This window comes from Homarus americanus, unplaced genomic scaffold (assembly GCF_018991925.1).
Source record: "Homarus americanus isolate GMGI-L3 unplaced genomic scaffold, GMGI_Hamer_2.0 scaffold42818, whole genome shotgun sequence".
NCBI classification, from domain to species: Eukaryota; Metazoa; Arthropoda; class Malacostraca; order Decapoda; family Nephropidae; genus Homarus; species Homarus americanus.
Genome location: NW_024741585.1, coordinates 1,060,001 through 1,070,197, shown reverse-complemented (window position 1 = coordinate 1,070,197; position 10,197 = coordinate 1,060,001). Strand labels below are relative to the sequence as shown.

At 38.6% G+C, this 10,197-nt stretch overlaps 1 protein-coding gene across 4 annotated transcripts in view; it reads right to left on the bottom strand.

Annotated features, from left to right (window-relative positions):
• Window positions 1-4,484: 4,484 nt before the first annotated feature.
• Window positions 4,485-10,197, bottom strand: part of LOC121875971 (5-hydroxytryptamine receptor 1-like) — a 40,220-nt gene continuing 34,507 nt past the window's right edge. For all 4 annotated transcript variants that reach the window (XM_042380799.1, XM_042380798.1, XM_042380801.1 and 1 more), the window contains one exon: window positions 4,485-10,197. This exon is cut by the window's right edge and continues 1,243 nt beyond it. The gene's annotated coding sequence lies outside the window, so the exon portion shown is untranslated.

The window sequence follows — 10,197 nt, the reverse complement described above, 5'->3', positions numbered from 1 at the left end:
AACTCCCCCACTATAAGGAACCTGAGAGTCAGGCAGATAAACTGACCAGCTTCCCCTACCAGCAGAGTCAGGTGCATCAGCCAACTGCACTGAGCAATATAGAGTTTAATGACCTAGACTCACAAATCCTGACTACAACAATCTCAGAGGAGACAACGGTAATCTCGGGTGTGGACTCACACCTACCCACACCAGAGATAATACCTGTCTCCCAGACTCCAGGCGATTTATCAGGTAAAGACCTGAAGCTATGCAGAAGGAAAACACATCCATTGGTAACCAACAATGCCCAAATAGAATACAAGAACAGAGGCACTCTCCCGGGCCTGCATATATCCACGACAGGTTAATCCCACCATGTCCATACCAGGAAGGAAAAGGCAAGAAAAGAGCTGAAAAAACTATGCCGCCTTAACGCGCTTCCTGAGAATATAAAACTCCGCCTAGTGACATCATTTATCATACCGATATTAACTTACCCAGCAGTATTTCTTCATACTATGAGCACCACCCAATTATTAAAATTACAGGCGGTCCAAAATAATGCCCTGAGATACAGGTGGTCCAAAATAATGCCCTGAGATACAGGTGGTTCAAAATGAAGCCCTAAGATTCGTCACAGGTGAAAGATACCCCTTCACCAGAACCACAGCCGAGATACATAGAGACCTGAGAATAAAACCCATCAACCAGCAGCAACTCACCATGGCCAGCAGAGTCTGGCAAAAGATAGAACGATCAGAGCAAGAACTCCTTCAAAGACTCCCACCAGATAACGACAACAACCATACAGTACATGGTTCCCAAAAAGTTATCAAATCTCAAAAGGTCCATTACCACCCCCGATCTATAAGACCAGGCAATAGACAACCTCCCTAGACCAGCATCCGCCAGTAGGGTCGGCGGAATATGAAATAAGGCCCTCTAAACACCCATATATGGGAAAGGGTAGGATGTCTAGTGCCTGTACCGACAGACAATAACTAACTCATTACACAACCCTAACACACTATTAGCTTAGCATAGGCTGTCAGCCCGCCATCTCCTACCTCCTCCTAAATTTCTTCAATTTCCAAACTATAAACTTCCTTCCTCCACCTCGGATCTTCTTTCACCCTCTCTATCTCTACAAAAATAAAAATAAATACAAAATAAAAAACATGGCTGCTATCTGGAGTAGACTGTTGAGCCTCTTAAATCCACCTGCCCATTATTTATCTTTCACACCCAAAAAAATGAGTTTTAAAGCCAAAATGTCCCAGCATAAGAGGCCTGTACACCGTTCTTGTATCGATACATTCTAAACAACTTAAGGAACCGTTTATGGAAAATAAAATACACCAAAAACCTGTGTAACGTAAACAGAAAGTAACCGAAGTGGGAACCAACCTTCTAGTATGTCAAGTTCTCAAAGAAGAATGTCGTAAAGTAGGGGCCCAGGGCTCCCGTAACGTGATTATTACTCCTCAACAAACACAATAAAGCCTGGTCGTTGTTCTCACCTGCACCAACACAGACAAGGAGGACTTTGTCTCATCCCTGAGCATACCAAGTAAAACTTTGTTCATACTTACTCATTTGCGAAATATTTTGTTTCATCAGAAATTTCACGAGAATCTTACCTTGCACGTCCCTGTTGTGGTCAAAACGAATAATGGTAAGGTTATCAGTTATCCACAGCAGCCTTCCACCATGCATAGGTAGAGAAAAACTTACTGCAGCTTCAGACGAAGTAAAAAATTCCCAAACAAACTTTGACGAATAAATCCCCGTCATTGTAACATTGTTATAGTACCTTCATTGTGGCTGAAGTTGAAACTTTCCTGGACACATCTACTCTTCATAATTTAGATAAAAACGGTATTTTCCACTAAAGTATTGACCAACATATTACCAATAGTCCAACTGGCAAAAACGGTGGAATTGCTTAAGTTGAGATAAAAACACCAAAAGTGGAAATTTAGTGAACATGTGTGGATACATATAAAAGTTGGACCCATCTCAGTTGTGTACACTAAAGTGCTTAAATTGACATTTGTACGTGGCCACCGTAATCGCGACAGACACATGTACTATTAGAACAGCTAAAGCTCCGACACTCCGGATGTGAACACGAGCGCCAGACTAATTTGGAAGCAGCAGACCAGGTATACAGCCTATTAGGAGGAATGAATAATTAAACCAGGTAACACAACCAACCTCATCACCTACAATACTTCACTGAGAGTATTAAATAGTGACGCACAGTGATAGTGATTTATGATGACTGTATGATTGATGGTAGTGATGATAGTGTTGATGGTGATACTGGTGTTGGTGATAATGGTAACGACAGTAGGGTGATAATAATGACGATGTTGATAATAGTGAAGGAGAGACAGGGAGCAAGTGACGGATCTCACCGCCAGCAGCCAAACTCATTACTTGGTCGGAATAGACTGAGATTCACCTTGTGATTAGCGACGCGGGGGAGGGAGTGAGGGAGAGGTGGGGGGCAATTACGACTCGGCAGGAGGAAAATATTACTGTAAGTGAGAATGCTTAGAAGGTTGACTGTTTTTCCCTTGGCTACTTGTAGGAGGTGAAAAAGAAATCTATACACATAAAAGCAACGAGGATATGACGATCACACAATAATAAAATAGTTGAAAGAACTTTAGCATAAACAGAAATATTGTACAGGGGAGCAGAGAGAGAGAGAGAGAGAGAGAGTCAATACACAAGAAACCGGAAGAGAGACAGACAGACAAGGATGAAGACAAACAGAGGATGATAGGAAGATGCCCCAAGTATAATGCACAATTTCTATTCGTTAAATCTCACAAAAGTTAATTAAATTCTCAAATAATTGTTATTCTCGAAAAACTGAGACTAGATTCACCAAATGAGATCTTTCAGATTAAAAACAAGATTAGTGACGAATTGTTTACACACTTTATTGGTAGAAAATGTAAAAAAATATATATTTCAGTCAGTCAGTCAGTAAGTCAGTCAGTCAGGATTAACAACAGCAATAAAAAGCCAAATAATAATAATAATAATAATAATAATAATAATAATAATAATAATAATAATAATAATAATAATAATAACACTAACAACCATTTAACATCAGTGGAACGACAGGTATATATTTTTTTTTCCATCGGTAATATTTAGTGTTTGTGACGGCGAGCAAACATGATTGTGAAAAAACAGGGAATCAACCATAATGAATTCAAATATAAATGGAGATGACTTAACACAATTTGGACGTTTAAATCAATTGTTATTCATAGAAGGTTAATGGGCAATCTCGTCACGCATTGCTAATAGATCGGGTGCTCTCTCTCTCTCTCTCTCTGTTACTCTCTCTTTCACTATCACTCTCTTTCTATTTCTCTATTACTCTTTCTAATTCTCTCTCTCTCTCTCTCACAGTGGTTATAGGAATTTCCATGGGATACTAGGAGACACTAGAGGATACCATGGGATCTTAGGGGTGGTCTAAGGGGCTTTTTAAAGGGCCCAAAAGGGTCAGTAGAGGGTTGCAGCAGGTCCCAGGGGTTCGTTGGAGTTACCAAGGGTTTTTTACAAGGGGTTGCAGAGAGCTAAAAGGTCCGCATTAACTTTATTACAATAAGCATTTACTTTATAATTAATTAACAATAACGAAAATACTGGCAATATGAGCAAAGTGAATAACAAAATATCATTAATACTTAATCTAACCTTAACCTAATATGAGGTAAAACTACGATCATCATGAACCTTGACACAATACAATACTGTACAGAGTTTACTCGATATTTTACTTTAAAAGTGATCAGTCTCGAGTGGAACGTCCGTAAATGTTTCTGTACACACCTGCAGTTGGAGAGGAGGAGTACTGTACTGACGAGGGCAGGTTTGAGGTGGGTGGAGGCGTGCTTGATAATTACGGAGGACCAGGAATAGTTGCTACCTTCTGCCGCCACTGCTGCTTCGTGTCTAGATCTGCCGACCCTCCACCGCCACCCTGAACTTGGCTCGTTTTAACTTCTCACTCTCTTTCCCGAACTAGTGAATGAAACAGTTTCGCTTATGCAGGTATATGACTATGTCAGTAAATCCTGACACCTCCCTAACACCTCACTACCAGGACCCTCCCTAACACCCCCCCACTTGTTTTCTGCAGGTTTTCTCCCCTGGGCTCTTTCCTCTCTACTTACCCAAAAGTTTTCGCCACCAAGAGTACCGCAGGGACAAGGCCGAAGGTAAACACGTCAGTCAAGCTGTGTGATGCCAGAGGTGAACACATAGCACTTGTCTCCAGTGAATGAGCCATAATATGGTATTTTTTGGAGATAAAAAAGTATTAGAAAGATTAACATAAAATGAAAAATGAGATGCACAACAACGCCGCTATTACCATTGTAAACAGTGGAGGGGAACTTACCATAAGATTTGTCAGTTGTCGGTGGGGGAGGAGGGGGGGAGGAGGGGCAGGACGTGAAAGAACCACAGAAGTACAAAAATACTTTATTTTGTTGCCAAGTGACTACACCAAGTACTGCAGCACATTCTCGTCTGGACGTTTATAATGCCTACTACAAACATCATTCAGTGGGAAGGAAAAACATATTCATTTTTCTTTGGGAATGTCTTGTAAAATATGCCGTCGACATAGACACCACTGCTGTACAGGACAATGATATATATATATCTCTGGCACAAAACAATTATATATATATATTACAAAAATCAACCACATACATAACACACTGTTGTCACCTCTCTTGCGGACAAGTCAGGAACTATCTCCACCTCTTGCTAAATTAACCTCGTCGTCCCCCGCTTACTTGAAGAGGTGAAATATTACATCATTGTGATGCAGACAACGCCTTAACCAAACAGAACCAGCATGGAGGTGTAATATAATAGTTTATCAATACGGCTACAGCTGATGACAAGGTGTCGTCACCCCCTGGCTTAACTTGCATCACTACTAGCAGTGTGATAAACTCTAAGACTTAGGAAACTCTTAAAAAATATAACAATCACGGGTTACTTTAACATTCTATTTCATGTAAAAACATTAAGATGGAACTCAAAACAAGGTGAAGGTGTAAGACTTACAACAAGTTAGTTTAACATCGAGAAAGATGTTTTATTCTCGACTGAAATTATACTCAGTAAGAGAGTCATATGGTTAATTCTAACGCATAATTCTAAATAATGTTAAACAATTTATTGATTTGTAGTGTGAGACTAATGGTCAGCCCCAAGGTCCTGTTGTTCATACTTATAACACTGGCCAGTTTGTGTTCACACGTTTTATAACTATAGTTTTGTTTGACTCTTGGTGGTTATTATTTCATAACCCTCGCGTCTTATTCTATAGTTCTGGTTAGTTGTTTTTCATATAGTTTAAACCATTAAGAGGTTGGTCCCATCACTGGCTCATGTACTGTACTGTAGGCCAGCAAGAGAGACAACACCAGACCTCACCCACACTGTGTCGTGTCTCTCCCATACAAACGTAAACATATTAAAATTATGACTCATGAGGTCAATAATATTATATAAATTATCAAAATCTATGATGTTTGCCCAATTTGAAAAATTATATATATATATATATATATATATATATATATATATATATATATATATATATATATATATATATATATATATATATATATATATATTCATTTATAAGATGTACTGTACATACAGAAAACAATAGATATACAGATATATGCATTATTAAAAAAAATGAAATTATGAATAAATAATGAGAATCCCACTACTTTGCAGGACGAAAAATTATTAACCTTCAATCAAAGAGGAGATTGACTACCAGTCGTCAACACAGCACCACTACTCCCTCGCTCAGCAGGCGGCACTCGTCCGTATAATGATAATTCTTCTAATACAGTTATGACTCTACAGGACTAATAGTTTTTTCTAGAATGGATTATTAAAGCCTGATATCATATGCAAAGATTGACAAATAGGGAAATAAGCTTCTCTATTGTTTGTAGTTGTACAAACATACAATAAAAGTAAGGATATCCTCCACGTGACACATCTAACACACACACACACACACACACACACACACACACACATCTCCAATATACTTTACTGTACATCGCTTCACGGGGAGGGTTAAAAACATCTTCTGGACAAAGTTGTTTACATTATACAGGTATTGTCTACAACATATTGTATAACTAACATACATTAAACTATCAACTACAAGTGAACATAATAAAGTGAAAATAAAGATTATATCATGTTGGTCAAGCATAGAAACATACAACTGTGAGTCTGACACGCACAAGTAACATGAACCGGTAAAGCTGTAGTGAGCTTCTGTCATCTTCATAAACACTTAATATCATGAAAACAGCAACGAAGATATTATACAATGGCTAATACTGAGTCATCTCATCCCATTGACCGATACTTACCTGTCATTTAAGGACGTTTAATTAAATTATAGTGGGATAATTATAATGAAAAACAAAATTGTAAAGTAAAGGTAATGACTAGTGAATGGTAACGACCTAAAGTAGGCTATCCTGGAACCGTCTACCGGGCAGCTTAAAGGTAGCGAGAGAAGCACCTGTCAGAACGAGTCTACTTTGAAAGACTTCTTGTGTGATTTGGTATATTACCGAGGCATTCAGAGCTTTATGGTAATAGTGAGATACTGGCCTCAGAAGCTTAGCCTTTTTTTTCCCTTCTAAAGTACATCTAAATCCCCCTTACACGGGAGAATAAGAATAAAGACGTTATATGACACTTAAAGAAACATGCTTCATATATCCAAGTGTATCATACAATACTATACAGCATACAGTGAGGCTCGTTAGTGTAGCGCAAGAAACTGCACACGAGAGTAAAAGTGAGGAAAAAATGTCATGTACATAATTTACTGTTCTCTGAAAATGTCTTCTCTTTATGGGAGCGACGCGGCCACCACAACAAACACGTGTCCCTCGGCCACCTTATGGGAGAAAATGTAATAAAATGAAACCTATATTTTAATACCACTTATCCTCTCCTCTCAAGTGACCCTGGCCAGTCTCCGTTGACGTGCTGGTCCAAGAGAAAAGTAATTGTGGAAGGTGATGATGTGCGCGCGCAGGTAACTCGCAGTCTACCCAGTTAGCTATGCTCGCACTAATGGCGGGAAACACTACAGGACTTTTTATGCCCTAGAATGAGCAAATACGTTCATGGTACTACAAATGATGTATCCCTTCTTACGAGGGTGTAGAGAGTATCACAAAATATGCCAGATAGTTACCAGCGAAGGCTTACAATATGCCGACACACTTTTAATATACAAGGGATACAATTGGTTATATACAGAGGGCAATTATTTTATGTTACACAATGATTTTTCTCATTATCTTTGGCGTTTGTCCTATCGTTAATAATAGTTGCTGAACGAGACTAAATATCCCCCTAAGAAGAATCACTTTCGTGTTGATCTCAGCTTCCACTCTATTGATTTCTGAAGCCTCGCCGTCACCCTACCATGAAGTTTTTCCCTACACCCTTACATGGACTTTCCCTTAATTCCCTGTGTAAAGTTTAAAATGAACCACTGAATGAAGCTTACTCGAGACTCATACGAAGTTCCTCCTAGATCCTTACCAGAAGTTTAATACCTTAATCCTTGTCTGAAGTGTAACCTCATCTCCTGCTTTAAACTTACCCTTCTGTCTGACCTTAAATCGAGTGTAAACAATGCACTGATTGTTTCCACCTTGTTCGCATATTCTGACTTTAATAGAAAACTAGACCGAGACTCATTAACAAGTCGCAACTCAGCCAACAGTCTATTGTCTCACACTTATGAACGGAAGTGACCTGTTCGGAGACCAAACTACAACAGGGTCACGTAGAAGGTGAGTCAGGAGGCGGCCACACACACTGAGGATGATCATGTTAATATAAACGCAATATTTACCTCGTCTAGATGACTTAACGGTGGGTAAATACCAACAACACTCTATGTACACTACCATAACGTGATCACCGTCTTAGTGATTAGTTTTACGATTCATTATGTACAGGACAATGACTGACCCAGCAAAACAGACGTGGGCGTAAAGAGCCTGCAAGGTAACACAGATAATTATTTCTTACTACACTGTTAACGCCCCACAGCCTCTATGAGTCGAAAGTTAATAACCAACACTGAGGATAAATCTTTAGTGACGCTGGCAACATGAAGCTCAAAGTTAGGTTGTTGCTGGTGAGGGAAAGCTGCGAGAAATTACTGTACTTCATCGTATATGATCCAAAGATCAGCCTAAGATCATCAAGTGTAGAATTAGTGATATCCATGAAACTTCTTCCTGGCAGAGCACACACACACACACACACACACACACATGAATTCCTCAAACTCGTCCAATTTCCCCCAGACCATATTAATGAACCACGTTTTACCTCGTATTACGGAATTTTCTGTTGAATTAAAAAAATTCTGTGACTATAAATTGAACTATGACTAAATCATGACCACAGTTAAAGTACCTATTCCGATTCTGAAACTCCCTGTAACTTCAGGTACAATTATAAACATCAACTTCACACATGGTAACAAATTATGAAGCAGGCAATAAATTAACTGTCCCTAGACCGTGTGGGAGTAAAGGCTGCTTCTAATATTTGTATCAGTTTCTTGTGAAGTGAAAAACATTTAAATGAGTCTTGACGCGGTGACTTATAGTTTGTGAATCTGACGTCAAGATAGTGTCTAACCACCATTCCACGGGAGACACACACAGAGTTCTCCCAATGTATAAATAAAATCATCCTCGTGTATAAGTTTTCCATTCATTACTATCTAGCATATTATTATTTTTTCTTCCCCTTTGACTTGCTCGGGATTTTCCTATACATACAGTAGCTCTTATTAATATGTACAAAACAGACAATAGGAGAGAAAGAGCTGCCTTACCATCACTCATCCCTAAGGACAGTGGGCATTCTTCTTGTGTTCAATATCATCGTAATTCTTGATATCGGGAGAAGTGACAATACCAAATACTATTAATAAAGTTTTCTGGCTCCTTGTTGAAAAAATGCCAACATTACGACGGGTTAAAATTATACAACAATTCATAATATCCACAAAAAGTAATAGAATTTGTCGAAACTTGTGCAGTTCCTATTGTCTGACGGCAGCTTGTGAACTCTACACGTATCAGCATTTCATTCCCCTCCTTGTGACAAAATAATGTTAAATAAAAAGAATCACACCATCATCATAGGCGTTGTGGTTGTTGTTTTAAATGTGAAGAATGACCTGACTGAAGCCTGAACCAATGACAATGATCAGTGAAGGCGATTAACACACTCAAAGGATCAGATACACAACATTGACACACTTATGATATACTCAGGGCTATACATTCAGTCTCCTGTTTCATTGTCTTCCGTGTAACCTTAATACTGACGATTACTGGAGTACCGTACAAACACCACCAATCACTTACACACCCTGAACCACAGTGCTCACAAACCAACAAACAAACATCAATAGTAAGGTCACATATAGAAGGAACAACAAAGGCTTATAATAGAAATGCATTATGGTTTATCTTGTATGAGAGAACACCGTAAAGTTGAGTTTTAAAGATCTATTTGATTATGTCTTTGTTTAATGCACACAAGACATATTATAGGTCATTAGGTCATCTTTTATGTCTTCTGACTTCTCGTGATGACATTCAGAGCTTAACAAGCTTCATCTAGCTTCACTGCTGACACACCAATGACGTACAAGTTTATCCAATTACTATTTTACTCTATATAATTACACCAAATATTAACTGATAGGGTATTACAAGTACACCTTGAGGTACTTCTTCCCTGTAATATGCTCACGAGAAAATACTAGCATGTAATATAATGATTAAATATGGATTCATATTGTTTTTCTATCGGTTAGTTTATCCTTGAATTTAGGAACATATTGTTGGCTGTTTTCATGACTCTGCAACAGGTTCTTCAATCTGTAAATCCTTTATTATGAGTGAGTCAGGTACCACCATGTCACTTTCCTTTGCGAGTACAGTATATATTTCCTTACCACAGACACTTACTGGCCAATTCTTGATATACATAAGTTCTTATTGCTTCTAATACTAACTCATCTCATCTTTGGTTTCACGAAAGACAATGATTTCTCGTTCAGCCGTAACA